Raw genomic sequence first — 17,553 nt, 5'->3', positions numbered from 1 at the left:
TGAAAGTAAGCAGGGGTAACACTGTTAGCAGTAAAGCAGTTTTATCTCTAACGCGCGCGACGATTGCTATTCAGGAAAATGTAAGATATTTATCTTTTAGTTTTAATTAATAAATTCGGCTCTATGAAAGCTGTGTGTTTCCGTGGCCGAAAATAAACTAATTTTAACTTACATTCGCCTGCATGTTGCCATTCAGTAAAGCCTAAGATATTTTTGTACCTAATCTGGACGGTTATTGAGTAAATGACAGAGAGATTTAAAATTAATAAACACATTTCTTAAGAATATTTTTTTTATTTTTAAGGAGATTGATTAAATACACATTTATTAAAATCGTGAGATGTTTAATTAGAAATATTCAGTAATTTCAAGAAATCATACCAGCTGGACTTTTTAAAATCATTACGTACGTTTTCTTTTTTATCCTAACCATTTTAGGAGGCTGGCAGCTCGAACGGTAATAAGATATTTCTCCCACTTCCCTAGCGTCCTTCGTGGTGTAGTGGTTCTGCACGCTGCGCCGGTATTCCAGAGGTAAGTGGTTCGATTCCCGGCCTAGGCGGTTGCTAATTTTTCATCTCTCTGGCTTCCAAAAAATCCTAATGACTCTACAAGTTTAGCTCCTTAAGAAATAATGTAGCAAATTTAACAATATATATGGCAACGTCTAACGCCCTGTCAGGAATTCTTAAGATATGCTGTTTTTAAATATTTTCTGATTTTGATGTTGAACTGGTTTTATGCGGTGTTAAGTACGAAGAACGGGAAATTTAATAAACAGTTTACACATACAACGTTAATAACAAAATGATTTAAAAAATGTTTGTTAGCCATCTGCTTGAGAACATTTAATATTGACATGATGACCTGAGAAAAGACTGAAAAAAATATAAAATTTAATGCCAAGTGCATCGGGAATTCTAAACATAAAAAGTTTGTAATTTTGTTATTGAAATTTATATAGCGTAAGTGCAAAGAAAACGATGCTTAACAGTAAAGCTAAAAAGACAATAAAAAAAAAGATATACATATGAATTAGAAGAAGTAAGTGTAACAGCGAACTTCGAACTCAGCGAGAGCGGAAGAAATCTTAACAAACCCTTTAGGGCGACCGTTAAAATCTGAATTATTTCAGATTTTTTTAGAATTCAAACCGCATTTATCTGTCTATTTTCAGTTGCATTTAATTTTCAGCCTGAAGAAGGGTTTCCTAAAAAATTATGCTGCCCAAAATGAGTTCACATGAACTAATCTGTAGTACTGTTTATTTCCTTTCGTGGGTCGTAGAAGATTGATTAATGACGAATAAAAGTTTTCAGATTTTAGAAACATAAAAAAAAAATTGGTAGTTTATTATCAGTTTATAATACAAACCATCGTTGCTGACTTATCCGATTTATCATTACAATCAGAACTAGACCAAGAAAGGATTTCTCACCGTAAGGGAAATATCTAGCAGAAACTGGTGATTGAATTAGTATCTAACGTACGTAAGTCAAACGTAACCGAACTTTTCTGAGCAGAATATAGACCTCTGGGCAAGTTATTCGAGAAGGGAATTCGTTATCCTTGCATCACTTCATTCACCAAACAGAACGAGAGCGTCTGACTATTCTTTCAGCTCCTGTTCCATCCACGCGTAAACGAATCGGCATCTGGTTCGAGACTTCATTTCTGCCTTGTGTTTGCACCGAGGGAGCACGCGGACCAAATTAATTCCTCCTGCCGTCCAATAAACTCGCGTTTACTTTGTCCACGGAAACTCTTCACCCGAAATGAGAAAGTCTTTGGCGATCTTGATTTTCGTACAAACGCAATTGACTCTCTATCTCCAGCGAGAGACTGCGACGCGTTTTAATATTAGGCTATGACGATTACAAAGTCCCTTGGTATTTGCATTCTGATTAATTGAAAAATCGAAAATGGCAATACAGTGTGCTATTTCTTCCCGTCCCAGTTTTAATTGAATTCTTGAAATACTACAGTATTGCTGTATTATGGTAAAGTTCGATATACCGTGCTTTCGGTTGTTACGTTTTTGCCTACACCGCAGGCAGATGATGCATCTAGCAACAAGATTCCTTCAAAAGACAAATCTGCCCTACGGTACTAAGAATACGGTCTTGAAATAATGAGCTCTGCTAGGAAACTGGGCCCGTGCAAATTTCGAAATTATTCGCGATCAGATGTATAAAATCATAAACCAACAAAAACACCAAATAAAAAATAAACTTCAAAAATTATTTTTAAGGAATAATTTCATAACACAGGTCGCACGTTATATAAGTCACGTAGTACACAGATCTGATGAATATTAATTAAACATACTAATTAAATATCTGTATGCAAAACAGTATATAATGCGTTATAAGGCATTTTCTCCCTTCTTTTCGCATGCCTTCGTGGTGAATTTGGAAGCACACTCGATGCGTATTCGAGAGGTCCAGGAGTCGAGCTCCGGCGAGAGCACTGCACATTTTTCATGTCCTCTCGAATTGGCGCCCGAACTAAAAAAGGTGGTGAAAGATAATTCGTCACCACCAGGATTTGGTAACTCGGTACCCTAATCCCCAGACGCCATTTAAAAGTGTGAGTATATAAGGTATTTTCTCACTCCTTTCCGCCCGCCTTTATGGTGTAATGGTAACACACTCGGCACGTATTCGAGAGTTCCAGGTTCGAGTCCAGGCGAGCGCATTGCTCATTTTTCATGTCTCTTGCTTCAAATCAAAAAGCCTAATGACTCTACAGCGTTTTCCATTTACGTACATTAGTGTCTTATGTCGCGGTATCCTAAAGAAAAAAACCAATTTAAAATCGATGTAATTTTATGTATAATCTACACCAATCCAATGTTGCTTTAAAAAAAGAGAGAGAGAGAAGAATAAGAACAGAGACAGAAGAAGAAAGAGAATGGAGGAAAATCAAGCCTGAAATCATGTAAAACCTTCCAAATGTTTATTGTTTCAAATTCGCGGATTTCGTATATAAAATAGAAAGTATTGGCACTTGAGGAGTGTATACGTTGCAAGTCTCGTGAGCGGGCGATCTAGTGAAATGAATATACAACTACGTCTTGAATAATTAAGACTTTGGTTTATTAATTAAGTCTCTAGGTGCCTTGGTCGACAGACACAGGTCCCTTTTCTTCGAGCGCAAAAGGCTCTAACAATTCAGCAAATTTTGCGTCTGATCGCCTTCGAAATCGAGAGTTTTGTTTAAATCTACGTAAGGCTGCTGTTTGCCTAGTTTTAAATTTTATATGAGCGACTTTCTTTTCAATTTCAATCTTTTTCATACCTCAATAAAGCGTAGTGTTTACATTTTCCCATAAAATTAAACATTATAAGAAAGACGTTGTTGCAAAGCGATGATGCGTAAGATCTTTCATTTATATTCATTAAAATGTGGATTTCTCAGTATAGGGTAAATTACCCTTAACTGTCATAAATAAAATAGATTCCAAACACCCTATAATAAATCGTTAGTAAAGTTTTTAATTTACTACTTTACAAAATTTTTAATTTCCTACCTTTTTAATTTACTACAATGTGCACCCAAAATAAAATCTAACAGTTAAAATGAAATTTTGTATGTACTTTATTTTTTTCCACACTCTCCTGTTAACTCAAAGGGCCAATTTGCTCAGAAGGGTTATTAATTTCGCCTTCGCAATTTGCGTTAGTTCACTATAAATGGCGTTTCGCTTTTCAAATTACTGCCACCAAGTATTAGAGCCCCGCGTTGTATTTAAAGAAATTTTATAATGAAGAATCTGCAGGAATATATGTATGTTTCTCGCACTGTGAAAAAACAACGGTACCTACAGAAATGAAATTTTGAATAACGTAGACCTGCACTCAAATATAGGCATCTAGAAGCCCAAATTTTAAATTTGTTTTATTATCTATTTCATATTTTGCAAAACTTTAGCGAATTTTTGATTAACATACATAACGATTTCAAAGCGAGCAATGGTAACATTGTAAGGGAAAAAAAAAAAAAAAAACTTTTTTATCCCCAGCGCGCGAGACTGTGTATCGAAATTCTGAAGACATGATCTTTTTATATTGTTTTGTGATATTGTTGTTGAAATGAATTTGGTAGTTTTTTAAATGCGAAGAACATAACATGATATTTAATAAATAAAGGTAACATACTAAACGTTAAAAAAACACCCGTTTTAGGCGTAATATAAAATCCGAAAGCTTTCAGGTCTTTTTTTTTAAATTTTATTCAAGGTCTAATATATATTTAAAAATATTTTAATAATTTCCTTTTTCATCATTTAGCATTCAAAGAAGGAAATACAGGAGGAAAAAAATCCGAGCTTTTAAAATTGTAATTCTTTTTGAACTAAGTTTTAGTTTTAATCAATTTTTTTTTCTAATTGGAAACGAAACATATCTATGTGAAACTTAAATGTTAAAAGAAAAAGCAATCTTAAAATCTGCAGGTTTTGAATAAAATTCTATTAATTTCGGAAGCATTCGGACATGGATTGTTCTGGGGAAAATGATGTTAAAAAGTATTTGAGTATTTGACGTTTCTCTCACTTTTGAAAAAACTCTTTGTTCCTGAACAATAGGGGCCGGTGGGTGATTGCCTTCGAAATCAATAGAAGAATTTTGTTCAAAACCTACGTTTGTCTAAGGTTCCTCTTTTTTCTATCTATATTATAAAGAAATATTGTCAATTTCTTTTTCTTCGTTAGATTTTAATCTTAAGTGCCGTCCAACCAGGATAGTGGTTAGTGACTTTGACTGCCGCTCCGAAACCGGGATCAAATCCTGAAGAAGGCGTGAATGGTTGCAAACGTATAGTGTCTGTGCGGCATAGGGGCACTCTAAATATGCGGCGAACCGAAAATTCTTTCTAGAGGTTGGTGGTAGGGTGAAGAGGAGTGGGAGATCCTCTGACCCGTCGTCCCAGGGTGCTTTGCATCAAAATTGGGGGGGGGGGAGAACTGAGCAAAGTCGTAATACAACCTGTACGGTGCTCAAGGCTCTTACCAACGACGTGCGCAATCTTGCACCCCTTGCCACGATTAATTTCGTGGGCTTATTCTGATGCTGCTGTCAGACAAGTGAGATAAGTAACAACAACAACAACAATAATCCCAAATTTTCGAATTCAGAGCATTTTTCATATCTTGTTTCACATTTCATGTAAATTTTAAGAAAGTTCGCACATATATATCAAATTTTCATCTAGTTTAATTCTTCATGCTCTTGGACATAAATAATTTCCACAACTTTTCTAATTTCGCTCCTTCATAAACGTAACGGCAATTTCTCATTGTTTCAAAAACGAAAAAAAAAATTTTTTTTTCCGATATAAAAACATCTTTTGTTTTAAGAAGATAAAAAAATTACTCAAATTAACTTTTTATTGAAAACGGTGATGATTTATTTAACTTTTCTTTTCCCACAGAATGATGAATACTTCATTAACTTTTAGTAAAATAACTTCTCTGAAAACACGGCACGTTGAGAAATTTATCGTTTAAACTACGTCTTGCCTTAGTAGAATGAATAAAAAAATACCAGTTCTCTTTCTATCAAATAATTTTGATATATTTTCTTTTATTATGGATATCCTCTCATGAATATGCATATCATTTTTCACAATTTTGTGGATCTTTACCTTTCTAAGAAGCTTGTCAGAGTTTAAGCATGCTTTAACGGTAAAAGCGATTTATTCATGTAAACTTATGGATCGCGAGACTTAGTATTTTAAATCAGAGCTTTTAGCTTCCGATTCCGTAACAGTTTCTTTAATTTCTTTTTTACTCTCCTCGACTAACTTATTAACCACCCCTTCACTCAGTTTTTCACTCGATTTTACTTATTTTTAAGGCACCCAAAACTAAAAAAATCAACAAACTTTAATTTTAGATTTGCAAAATTTTAGACATACGTTGTATGCATTCCGAGAGAACTTGTAGAATTATTCGGTTTCGGGACACGAAAAATGTGCATTGCTCTCACCGTATTCGAATTTCGAACCTTCCAATTGCTAGCCAAACGTGCTTCCTATTACAACACATTTTATGGTAAAATTACTTTTTAAAGGCAACTGGGAAGAAGGAAACACAGTCCTGATGATTACGAATTATTGTCCACAACATTTCATTTCGGGCGCCACTTGTGGAGTCATCATAGAATTTTTCGATACCAGAAAACCGAAGAAATCCTCAGTGCTCTCCCTAGGATTCGAACTCCGGTCTTCTTGATTGCCAGCCGGAAGTGCTTCTAATTACACATTGAAAGCACGTGATAAGGAGGGAGAAAATACCTTAAAAACTGACATTGCTTCTTCTTCGGGAATTAGAATATCTTTACATTTCTGTAATAATAAATCCAATTTAATTCTGGATTTTGTTTAGTTTCAAATTAGCATCGTATTTTACTGGTATTACATTTATGCATTCTTATCAAGGAAGGGCACTGCGGAGTCACATCCATAACCTCAAGCTCAAATTAAGCAGGAGAAGAGGGATCAACTTGAGGCGATCGAACAACACTAATCCGCCTCGCTATCCATCCTGGGGGACCTTAACTAAGAATAGAATTCTAGTGTTCTCTTCCTTCAGAGCCAAGGCCTTCAAAGTACGGATCTCAACAAGCATGTTAAACGACTCCAAGAGATGGGATACTACATAAGAAGGCAATCTGAAAGCGAGTTTTATGCAAAGTAATGATTTCATGTGGTTAAATTACCAATCTTGATTTATTTGATAAACTTTCTCTAAAATCTGTACATAGCTCTACAGCCAAATTTTCTTCAAATTTAAAACCTAATTTATATAAATATTATTATAATATGAATCCTAATAAATACAAATAATGTACCTTCTATATAATAATATTACTTTATAATAAATAACATTAAAAAAACCATTAAATAAAGGTATAACTTTATAATGAATAACATTAAAAAAACCTTTAAATAAAGTACTTGTTCTTATTTCCACTTCATGGAAATGTGGTTTTCCCCACATGTAACATAAATCCTAGCCAATTTCATTTAAAAGTCATCCACGGAGGTATTTCTATCCTTAGATGAGGGTAGATCAATCTCCTTAGATGTCAGATTTAAATAATTTAAAAAAAAATAACCTCGCGAAAGTTACAAAAATAGTGATTTGCAGGAGGTGCAGTTAACAGTTTACTGCGATTAATATTCTTAATTATTCTGCTGATTATCTTGAGCAATCACAATCAAGTAAGGAATTCCAAAATAAGGAACTATTACTTCAAAGCAAAGTCATGAGGAGTAAGAATTTAAAGTTTTCAATCCATTAACCTTGTTCCCCTCATTCACGATAATTTTAAAGCAAACAACATCTACGAGAGCTTTAATTACAGCAACAGTTTCCCATTAATGAAAGGAATTTGCGAAATACTTTGGTCTTGACGACCCTTCGTTGAGATAAAGGTATTTTAAATCTATTCAGTATGACACGAGCAGTGAGTTCCTTCTTTGTTAGTTCCTTGTACGAAGTAAAGGAAGCATTATAATCTCGAAAAATTTCGGATATCATATTTCAAAGAAAATATGCATTTTGACCGCTCTCGAATCCATTTGATCGATTTTTTTGCGTGGCATCTGTACGTACGGACCTAATAAAGGACTATTTTTCCAAAAACGGATCTAAAATGGGTTCGGAAGAGATTTTTTTTTTTTTCGTGTCATCTGTACTAACGTATGTATGTATCTCGAGTAACTCATAAACGAGTAGCCTCAAAACGTTGAAATTTTGTATGTGAGACTGCTATAACATCCAGTTCCGAACCTCCCTTTTTTGTTGCAATCGGCCTCACCAAATATTGGGCAATATCTGGGGAGTAAGCAGGACGTGGCAAAAGCTTCCAATTAAATTCACTAATTTTTTGCAGCGTTGTTCGAGCCGTATGCGGTCTAGCGTTATCGTGATGAAACAACACTTTCTTGATATTCAACAATCGTGGGCGTTTTTTGATCAATCCTGAGTTTAGATGGCAAAGTTGTTCACTATAAACTTCTGAATTAATCGTTTCAGTTGGTTCTAACAGTTCAAAACGTCCTGAACGGGGTTCATAATCAGTGCTGCTTTTTCCAACTTTAAATTTTTTAAACCATTTCTGGGCAGTCCTTACGCTAATAGTGTGTTCACCACGTACACTATTAATTTTTATCGCTGCAAACCTGGCAGATTCACCACAAGAAAATAAAAAATCTGATGTGTACACCACATAACATTTTGTACGGAATATTAAATTATACGCCTTTTTTCTTGCATTTCATTTAAACTTATTCGATTGAATTAAATCTACTTTGTCGATAGCGCATAAACCACAATAGAATAAATGCACTCTTCAAAATTCATTATATTTGTTTACCATAGCGACACTCTGGCGCTAGGTTCACTTAACAGCGTTATATTTTGTTCATATTATAACTCAGAATGCACAAAATTTATATCATTTGAAGAATTATCTAATCCTTACCACATGTTCTATTCAAATACTCTAATATATCTAGAACGATGCATAAGAGACATTAAGCAAACAAAACAAAAAAGAATCAGTTTTTCACAACGATTCAATATTTCTCATTCAATTAATTCAGTTCTCACTTCGCGACAAGGCAAAAATACATAAAGACCCAAAATATCTGCATTAAAAATTACAAAGTAAATCTTAAACACTTATTTCCTCGAAAAAATTCCAGAAAGGATTAAGCATGATTTAATTCTCAATAATAAATGAAGGCGTTATCTGTGTTGTTGCGAAGCTTAGTCTCTCTAGATTGGCAACAAATCTACTATTCTGCTGTTTCAAATGTAAACAAATATGTCCACCATGTTATTTAAAACTTAAGGCGTAACCGCACTTAAACAGCTTTTAAATTGTTGATAATTGTACAAATATTGCTTGCAGATTTACTAAAGGCACAAAAACCTTAACAGGAAGATAAGAACAACATAATTCAATCATTTTTAAAGCAAAAAATGCACAATTTACAAACATATAAGAGTAAAGAAACTGAGATCACTGAGCCTGGTAACAGATTGGATATATATATAAATATATTTATATACGTTTGGTGCGGCCGATTGCAACCAAAATACGAGGTGCACATCTACATGTTATAGCAGTCCTATATACAAAATTTCAACGTTCTGAGGCTACTCGTTTTTGAGTTATGCGAGATACGTACGTACGAACGTACCCACGTACGTACATACGTTCGTACAGATGCCATGAAAAATTCTCGTCAGAATTCCTTTTAAAGCAGTTTTATAATGTTTTTGGAGGAAAAGAGGGTGCTACTTTGGTAGACGGTTGCACGGATTTTGGCGATTTTTTGGCGATTTTCCTTTGGCGAGTAATACAACTTATGGTAAACCCATTGCTGGATAAGTTATTTATGGTAACCGATACTTTGTTGTCATTTTATTTAAAAAATAGTGCGTTTTATTGTGCATAAATTCCGTGTTTAAAATATTATTTATGGCTTTTAAATATTAAAAATCAATTTAATTTTGCATTTTTATTTGAAATAAAAATTTTATTGTTTATCATATTTTATGAAATTTTATATTGTGGATGATGTAATCAATGACGTCACCTTACTTTAAAAGTAATTCGTTTTAATATGTATAAATTTAATCTAATGTTTTAAACATTATTTATGGCTCTTAAATATTAAAATACAATTTAATTTTGCATTTTTTTAAAAATGATTTTATTATGTATGAATTTTTAAATAATTTTAATTCTAGCCGAGATGTAATAAGCTCTCTGATTGGTTATAGAATATTTGTGCATTAACGAGCTGTAATCAGCTCCCTCATTGGTTACTGACAATTTGTGCATTTCCGCGCCGTTTTAAAATTTAATTTATATCTTCGAATTCCTTCAAAGATGTCTTCAAAGATGTTATCTAAATTATGATTCTGATTTTTTATTGTGGGACTTATCAATAAACAACAGGTTAAACACTCAAAAAATGTAAGTACATATTTTTCTTTTATTTTATAATTGTATACTTCAATTTTTGTTAAAAAAATTAATACACTATTTTCAGAAATTGCTGAGATAATTATTGTCCATATGTTTTATTGTTAATTATATTCTATATAACGTATTTTAAAGTATTTGAATTTAATAATATTCTAATTCTTTTAAATGTTGGTATGATGGATTTTAATTCGATATTCAATTTCAGTAATATTTTAATCTAATTAAACGATGGCCCAATGTTTTTATAGAGGTGTTTTTATTCTCTTCTTTGCTATATGAAAGTAATAATAACCTTACTTTAGTATTTTATACTCATAGTAAATGTATTTATTTACACTTGCCTGCCATCTTAAAAAATGACATTTTCAACAAAAAATTAATCCATTACTTTTAACGATATTTATTTATTTATTTTTTAAGTTTCGAATACTTTACTATGCGTAAAAACAGCGTTTTTCAAGATGGCTGACGTTTGTAAAAATCGCGCCAACAATTCGGCCAACGTAAATCGCCAAAAATCCGTGCAACCGTCTACCAAAGTAGCACCGAAAAGAGTCTTTTACTCTGTCTTTACGTGCAGATGTCACGCAAAAACATCGTTAAATTGCATTCAATAGCGGTGAAAATGGATATTTTCGTTGAAATATGCTGCCTGAAACATTTCGCGATTACAATACTTCCTTTTTACTTCGTACAAGAAAGTAAAAATGTAGCACAGCACGTTTGTACTGATTATCTATATTCATCTTCTATTGGTACTAAAATGCGTTCGATATTTACGAAAGTTGGTGATGAACTGGATAATATGTTAGTCAAACGATGACAAGTTTCAACGGGTTAAAAATTGAATTGTTTTAGTAAATGCGTCATAGTGAATTTCACGCATACTCTTAATGCGCACGAATTTATGGACGAACTCGATATATATAAATATACCCACTCTTTTACCCGGCTCATTTAGCTCAGTTTCTATAATCTTATATGTTGGTAAAGTGGCATTTTTGCTCTAAAAGTGAGTGAATTACGTTGTTTTTATGTTCCAGTTAAGGTTTTTTAGGCCTTTAGTTAATCTGCGTGCAATAATTGTAGAATTATTAACAATTTAAAATTTGATTAAATGCTAGTAAGCCAAACGAAGCAGCCGTTTGTTTACATATGAAACTCTTACTGGAATTAAGTCAGTTTCTGCACCTTCAGTATCTTTTTGATGAATAGGACCAGAAGTAAACTTTTAGTTTCTTGGCCCAAAAATTCAGTCTTCCTGCTCGCTGGCCGAATTGCTAGTTTTTGAATAAAACTCTTACCTTTTATTGCAAAACCTTTTTTTAAACTGTTTATAATTGTATTTGGTATTTCATGTTTTTCGTATTTTACAATTTTTAATGAAGATGTTTTGAGTTTTTATGTATTTTTGCTTTGCCGCGAAGGGAGGGTTGAATTAATTAAACGAGAAATATACCTCTAATGAAATTCGAGGTAATGAATTTAAATGAAATACAGCAAAAAATTGTGTATAATTTAATAGGCCGAACAAGGAAGTCATGTGGTGTCCAGATTAATTTTTTTTAATCTGTATTACCTAGTGAAAGAAAAAACTTTTAAATTCAAAAAGAGCAAATAACTTGCATGTAATTATAGTACTTTAAATTTATGTTCATAAATTTTTCATGAAACGCACGTTATAGTGACGGAAGAAAGTAGAAGCCATATGCAGAATCTTTTGTTAAATAAAAGTTAGAAATCAAAGTAAAAAACATGAAATACGTTAAAGATTTAAAATGCCAAAATAGCTTTTTCCGCTCAACATAGGAAATATTTGTTTTCCTCGAATATTATAAATACTTCATGCAAAACGAACAAGAAATTTAAGACTAGTAATAAATTAAATATCTAAATATGTGTGCATCTAAGACGTGTATAAGAGCCGGTTTCTCTTAGAGAATTCTCCACCAAAGTATCCCTCCCCTTAGGGAGATAGCCCTTGAATCAAAAAACCAAAAATTGGGAGAACTGAGGAATAAAAACGATTATATTAGTCAAAAATTATCCTTTATTCTACAGTGCTCTCATCTCTGTGTTTCGAACCGAGGTTACTTCGTCCATATTAATTGCAGCTATATAAATACTGGAATTCATAGGACGATTTCGAAATGTTTTTCAATTTTTGTTGAATTTTTGCAACAAAATTTTACCTCTTGGCTTACATACGAAAGCATACGGCAATTCATTTCTTGCCTACTGTATGCTATATATGCATCTTAAAAGTTAATTTTTGTGATCTTAATGATGGATGATACTTTATATTAGGGTTGTGTAATTTACGGTATTTAAAAGACTATCAACGAATTATAAAATTTCAATTAATAACGCCTGCTAAAAATGCTATTATAGTGCACAAGTTCTAAAAGATTTCAGAACAAATATTTCAGTAGTTTCTTTCCTGAACAGAGATATTCTTACGTTATCTAGCATAAAATTTATGGGGAAAATGTTGCAAACTGATGCTTTTATCTCAAAACTTAATCATCGGTATTATTTGTCAGCGGAATTCTGTTATTTACTCTGTGGATTCAATTCAAGAAAAGCAAACAATAGAAGGAAAATGACAGGAATAAAAATCTCTGTTTTAAAGGAAAGTCGACAAATAACTCCAAACATAAGAATTCGCTTCTAGTTTTCATATTAAGCAAAAAGAAGGCAGTTCTTCATCTACTGTAAAGAATGAAAGAAAATCATCATTTTTCCGCTATAATTCTCTCGAAAATTTCTCCCCGCATCGTAATGTTTCCTCTTTTTGACTTTCTACGATAGCAACACAATTCTACCAAGTATTGTTACGTTCTATCCTTTTGTAAGGAAATAGTGTAATGCTTATTGATGCAGTTGCAGAAATACTCCAGCCGTATTTATTAAGTATGAGCTTCGTCATTTCTTTTCTACCGCTTTCCGATATTATGGGAATCGATTTTGTTAACAATATGCTGCTACAGCAGAAAAAAGAAAATTGCTTGTCGAAAGTCGGTTGTAAAAAATGTTACTATTTATGTACTTACAGGGCTGAGACATTTAGTTTATCCTATCCTATCGCAAAATGCAACTCTGCATTCTTAGCCAAAATGTACCGTACGTATGCAAATCAAATTTTAGATATTTAATTTTTGGAGAACATTATAGGGAGTAATAGCAGATTTTTCTGTGTGTAACTCACTACGAAATAATCCGTAGACCATTACAGCCCTACAGACATTATAGTGAGCTATTGACGCTGATTGGCTTGCCAATGGGCCCGGGTTCGAATTCCGAAGAAGGCACAGATGTTTGTAAATATATAGTGTCTGTGCGCCAAGCTTATTCACAAAGCCTACAGACCGTTTCTGCTGCTCTTTGCTCCGATTGGTTAAAACAGAAAACGTAGGGTTACAGGATCTAGTGCTTGGCGACTTTTGGTTCATCGCCTTTACAATTTGTATCTGAGCGTCGTGTACCAAAAAGTGCACATAACCCACCGTAGCTCAGCGGTAATGAGCGCGGAAAAGTTTAGGTCTCCGGTTCTATCCCCGCTCGCAGATTTCATAAATTCTGCTTTGCACAGATATGTTTTTATTTTAACTTTATTGAATGACTTTGTCATTATTTGTCTTTTTGCCTTCGGGTGCAGTGTTAAAAATTAAACGCCTTTATTTTCTCTATTTTTGTTAATGTTTTTTTTTTATTTATTTATTTTTATTTACTAGTTTGTACTCTTTGTAGTAGGTACAAGTAGCAAGATTACGATCCAAGATCCCGAAAAGCGTTTCAATAGAAATAGAGCATAATGGAATGAAATATAATTTTAGTTATACTTACTCATAATTTAGGTAAAAAGAATAGGTATCGAAGCCCTTAAATGTTTACTGAATGTTTTCATTTGGTTAATTTTTTAATATTCCTTTATTTGTATAAATTAATGCGCTATGGAAATTTACACAACAGACTCTTCTAACAGAAATGACGAAAAAGTGCATATGCTATCTCCATGTAAACACCTTTTTCTTATAAAACAATTACGTACTTTTAAAAGTTTCAATTCAAATACAAATAAACTATTAATAAGATCAGTAAGTTATTTAAAATATATTCCACACAATTCCTCTAAGCTTTCATTCATAAACTAAAAAAATATCGAATGAAATAAACGCTGTTTCCGTTTGTTTGGCGTGAATTAACACGCCTACAGGGCGATAACTCTCCATTCCAAATATGACCGCCAAGCAGATGTTTCCTCCAATGAAGAGCAGCACGAGAAATGGTCTGTAGGCTTTGTGAATATGCGTGCGCCAAGGAAGCGAGCCGAACGTCCCCTTAAGTGGTTTGGTGATAGGGTAAAGGGCTGAGAGACACTTGGTCTCGTCCCTTGGATGCTCTCCTTCAAAACTGGGGTGGAGCTGGGCACAATCATAGTGTGCTCATCCCCCATGCTAACGACAGTTGCTATCTGTGACCACGACACAATTCTTGGACTTGTTCTGATACGGTCAGACAAGGGATATTTGTCTACTCCACCATGACAGCAACAGAGCATTACCGCATAATGTTCTTGCAGGGGTTTATTTTAATTTCCTAATAGTTATTTTTATTTTTGAAACAAGCTTTCCTTTGCTCTCTTGTTTCCCTTCTACGATTCAGTACCAGAATGAGTTTCCAGGATCGCATTTTATGTAAATGAGGTAGAAACCAGAATTTGAGTTGAAGCCCGGCTCGTTTTGGTGGAAGAACTTAGCATGTTCCGCCTTTTGGCCACGTCATTGCTATAAGTCAAATCTTACGACTTTTCGGTCGTATTGTTATGTGCCTGCTAGTATTAGTCGGTGATCTTTAATAAGGGCAGCACTGTTAGTTATTTCTCTGCAGCTTCGACTGAGTTTAGTTTAGTTAGTATTAGATTAGTTCTTATTTTTATCTGGAGTTAAAGCCCGAATAGAGGCTTTCTGTAAGCCCGAGAAGGGGCCACCTGTAAATCATCTTTGAGTTCGAATAAAGGATAAATTTAACCCTTCTTTGGACTTTCATTCAAGTACGTTCTGCGATACTTCGCTACACAGGTCATAAAAGTTCTAGCTTTCAAGGAATACTAAATTAGCTAGAACATTATATTCTCGTATGCGCATACTCTTGCATAGCAAATTCCAGTTGACAAACTGGAGATCCATGGCTCGATTCCTAGCGAGGACACAGTGTATTTCTAACGTTTCCTGACGTCAAAAAGCTTATGATCTTCAGAACTTTTATAATTCCTTATTCGTCGCATGTTTTATAGTAAGATTCACCTTCGAAACATTAATTTTATAATACTATTTTATAAATCATATTACGATCTTGTTTAAGCAGATGCACGCGGTAGAAATGGAAGTTTTTCTCAACTATTTCAATATATAATAGTTATGCGCTGTTTCATTCACAGAAAAATATGATTCTTAATAAATTTATAAAGTTTCCATCTCCTTAGTTTTTCATTATTCTTTTTCTTTACTGTAAGTAAACTACTCAAAAACTTCTCTATCACGAAATTCGCAACAGAAACAAGAAAAAAATAACATTGCCAAAATTTTTCTGAAACACTGAAAGTTAGCAGCGCTATGTCTTTTTCTGAACTGACGTAACATATCATTTAGAATGTAAAATTTAAAATAATCAGTATCCTTTTCTTGGATAATTTAAGGCATTTTTAAAATGGGCCGTGAGAGAGAGATCTACATATCATTTGTCAATAAAAATCCCTGATACTGCCCCTACTGCACCAGGAAACTGAGAGGACAAGGGTTTCCAGGTTGCATAAAGACTATTAAATTCTTTCGAAACGGGAAACTGTGCTATTATCGTAACTCGGACGATAAATTATCCTGTTTGCTAGCCGATTTATAAGGTGTTTTTCCTGCCTTCCTAGCGTGACTTGGTGGTGTAGTGGTTCTGCACGCTGGACCGGTATTCCAGAGGTCCGCGGTTCGATTCCCGGAGGCATTGCTCAGTTTTCATCTTGCCTGCTTCCAAAAATACCTAATGTCTGTACTGATTGTGTTAATCATTTAACCCACAAATGTACGCAAAGTGAACGCGATAATATTTTTTCATTAATTTTGTGGCATTACAACGAAAATTATTTAAATTTATAAGAATGCAATTAAAACTCCAAGTATAAAGCTTCAGCTCATCTACAATTCTCCTCTGCCCTAGTGCTAAACTGTAAAGAAATGGATTACCACTCACTATTTTTCATTAGCGCAGTTAGCAATGTGCTGCTTCAAAGATTAAATGCATTTCTATGTCAATGGAGCACTAGTATTGTCATTTCACGTTCTCTATGTAATACTTCATTCGTTAATTAACATTAAACCAGTTTTCATTTGGATCATAGAAAAAACAAAAGATAATTAACATACAATTAGTGTAATTAAATAAACCTCAAAAAAATTTGCACTATATTTATAGAAACCCGCAGGTTTCATCTGGTCGAAATTCTGTGGAGTACAGAGGTGACGGAGCTGAAATTTTCACTTAAAAGCAGTAACTTTTAACGCATAGACCCGCTGGTCACTTGTCCGAAGGCCACATACTAGTCCGTGTATGTCAAATGACTTGTCATTAATAGATTGGTGGCTGTCGTGGGGGCCCCAACACACTAGTTTGTCCAGGGATCCCTAATAATGGCACTTCTAAAAAAGAAGATGATAAAGAACGGCATTGCTAAAAATAATGACATTAAAGAACAAAAATGTCAGTTTGAAATGACGTAATATGTAAAATTTCCCTTTTAATGTTTACGAAAAAAAAAAAAAAAAAAACGAACTAAATTATGTAAGTAAATAATTGAGGTATTTCCGGTCTTTTAAAAAAGTTGTGACAATTTGCATATTGTTCTATCACTTCGAACATAGTATCATGAGCTTTTTCCCTCCAGAAGGTTATGCAGGTTTTGAGAAAAGCATAGAAATTTAAGAAGTTAACTGGAACCGATAGTCTATCAATTCGTCGGTAGCCTGCAGTTATCTTATGTTAGATGTCTGATCTCTCCTGAGTTGGGTTTTAACCTGAAGAACCATAGCCGAGTCTGGTCATAGGAGGGGTAGATCAGATGGATGAAACCACTGGAAGCAGTAGCCGTTTATTATTCATGCTAGAGTGAGTAACGATGAGTCCTGTCCGAATCTATAAGCTAAAGATTTTATATCTAGATTGATAAAAAAAATAAATTGTGGCTCCTCGTAGGATTATCTTTGAAACGTAAATTTTAATTTATTCAAGTAGACTGTTACCTATATATTTTTGTTTGTAATGCTTAAGCAGAGACTCATTAAAGTTTTAATGTTAAATGTCATTAAGTCTTGGTAGTTAGTGGCACTCTTTAATTAGATTCCATAAAACTAGCTAAATTGTTCTCATTTGTCCAAACACCTTAAAGCAAACCACAGCAAAAGTGACATAAAGTTATATAATAAAAGAGTAAAATATTGTTCAAGTTTCGACTTATTTGGACTTCATCAGCAATCCAGTCAAAGTTCAGCATTTA

The sequence above is a fragment of the Stegodyphus dumicola genome, chromosome 6 (genome assembly GCF_044657685.1).
Source record: "Stegodyphus dumicola isolate Sdum_Otavi_A_Nest chromosome 6, ASM4465768v1".
NCBI lineage: Eukaryota > Metazoa > Arthropoda > Arachnida > Araneae > Eresidae > Stegodyphus > Stegodyphus dumicola.
This window is presented reverse-complemented; position numbering follows the sequence as displayed.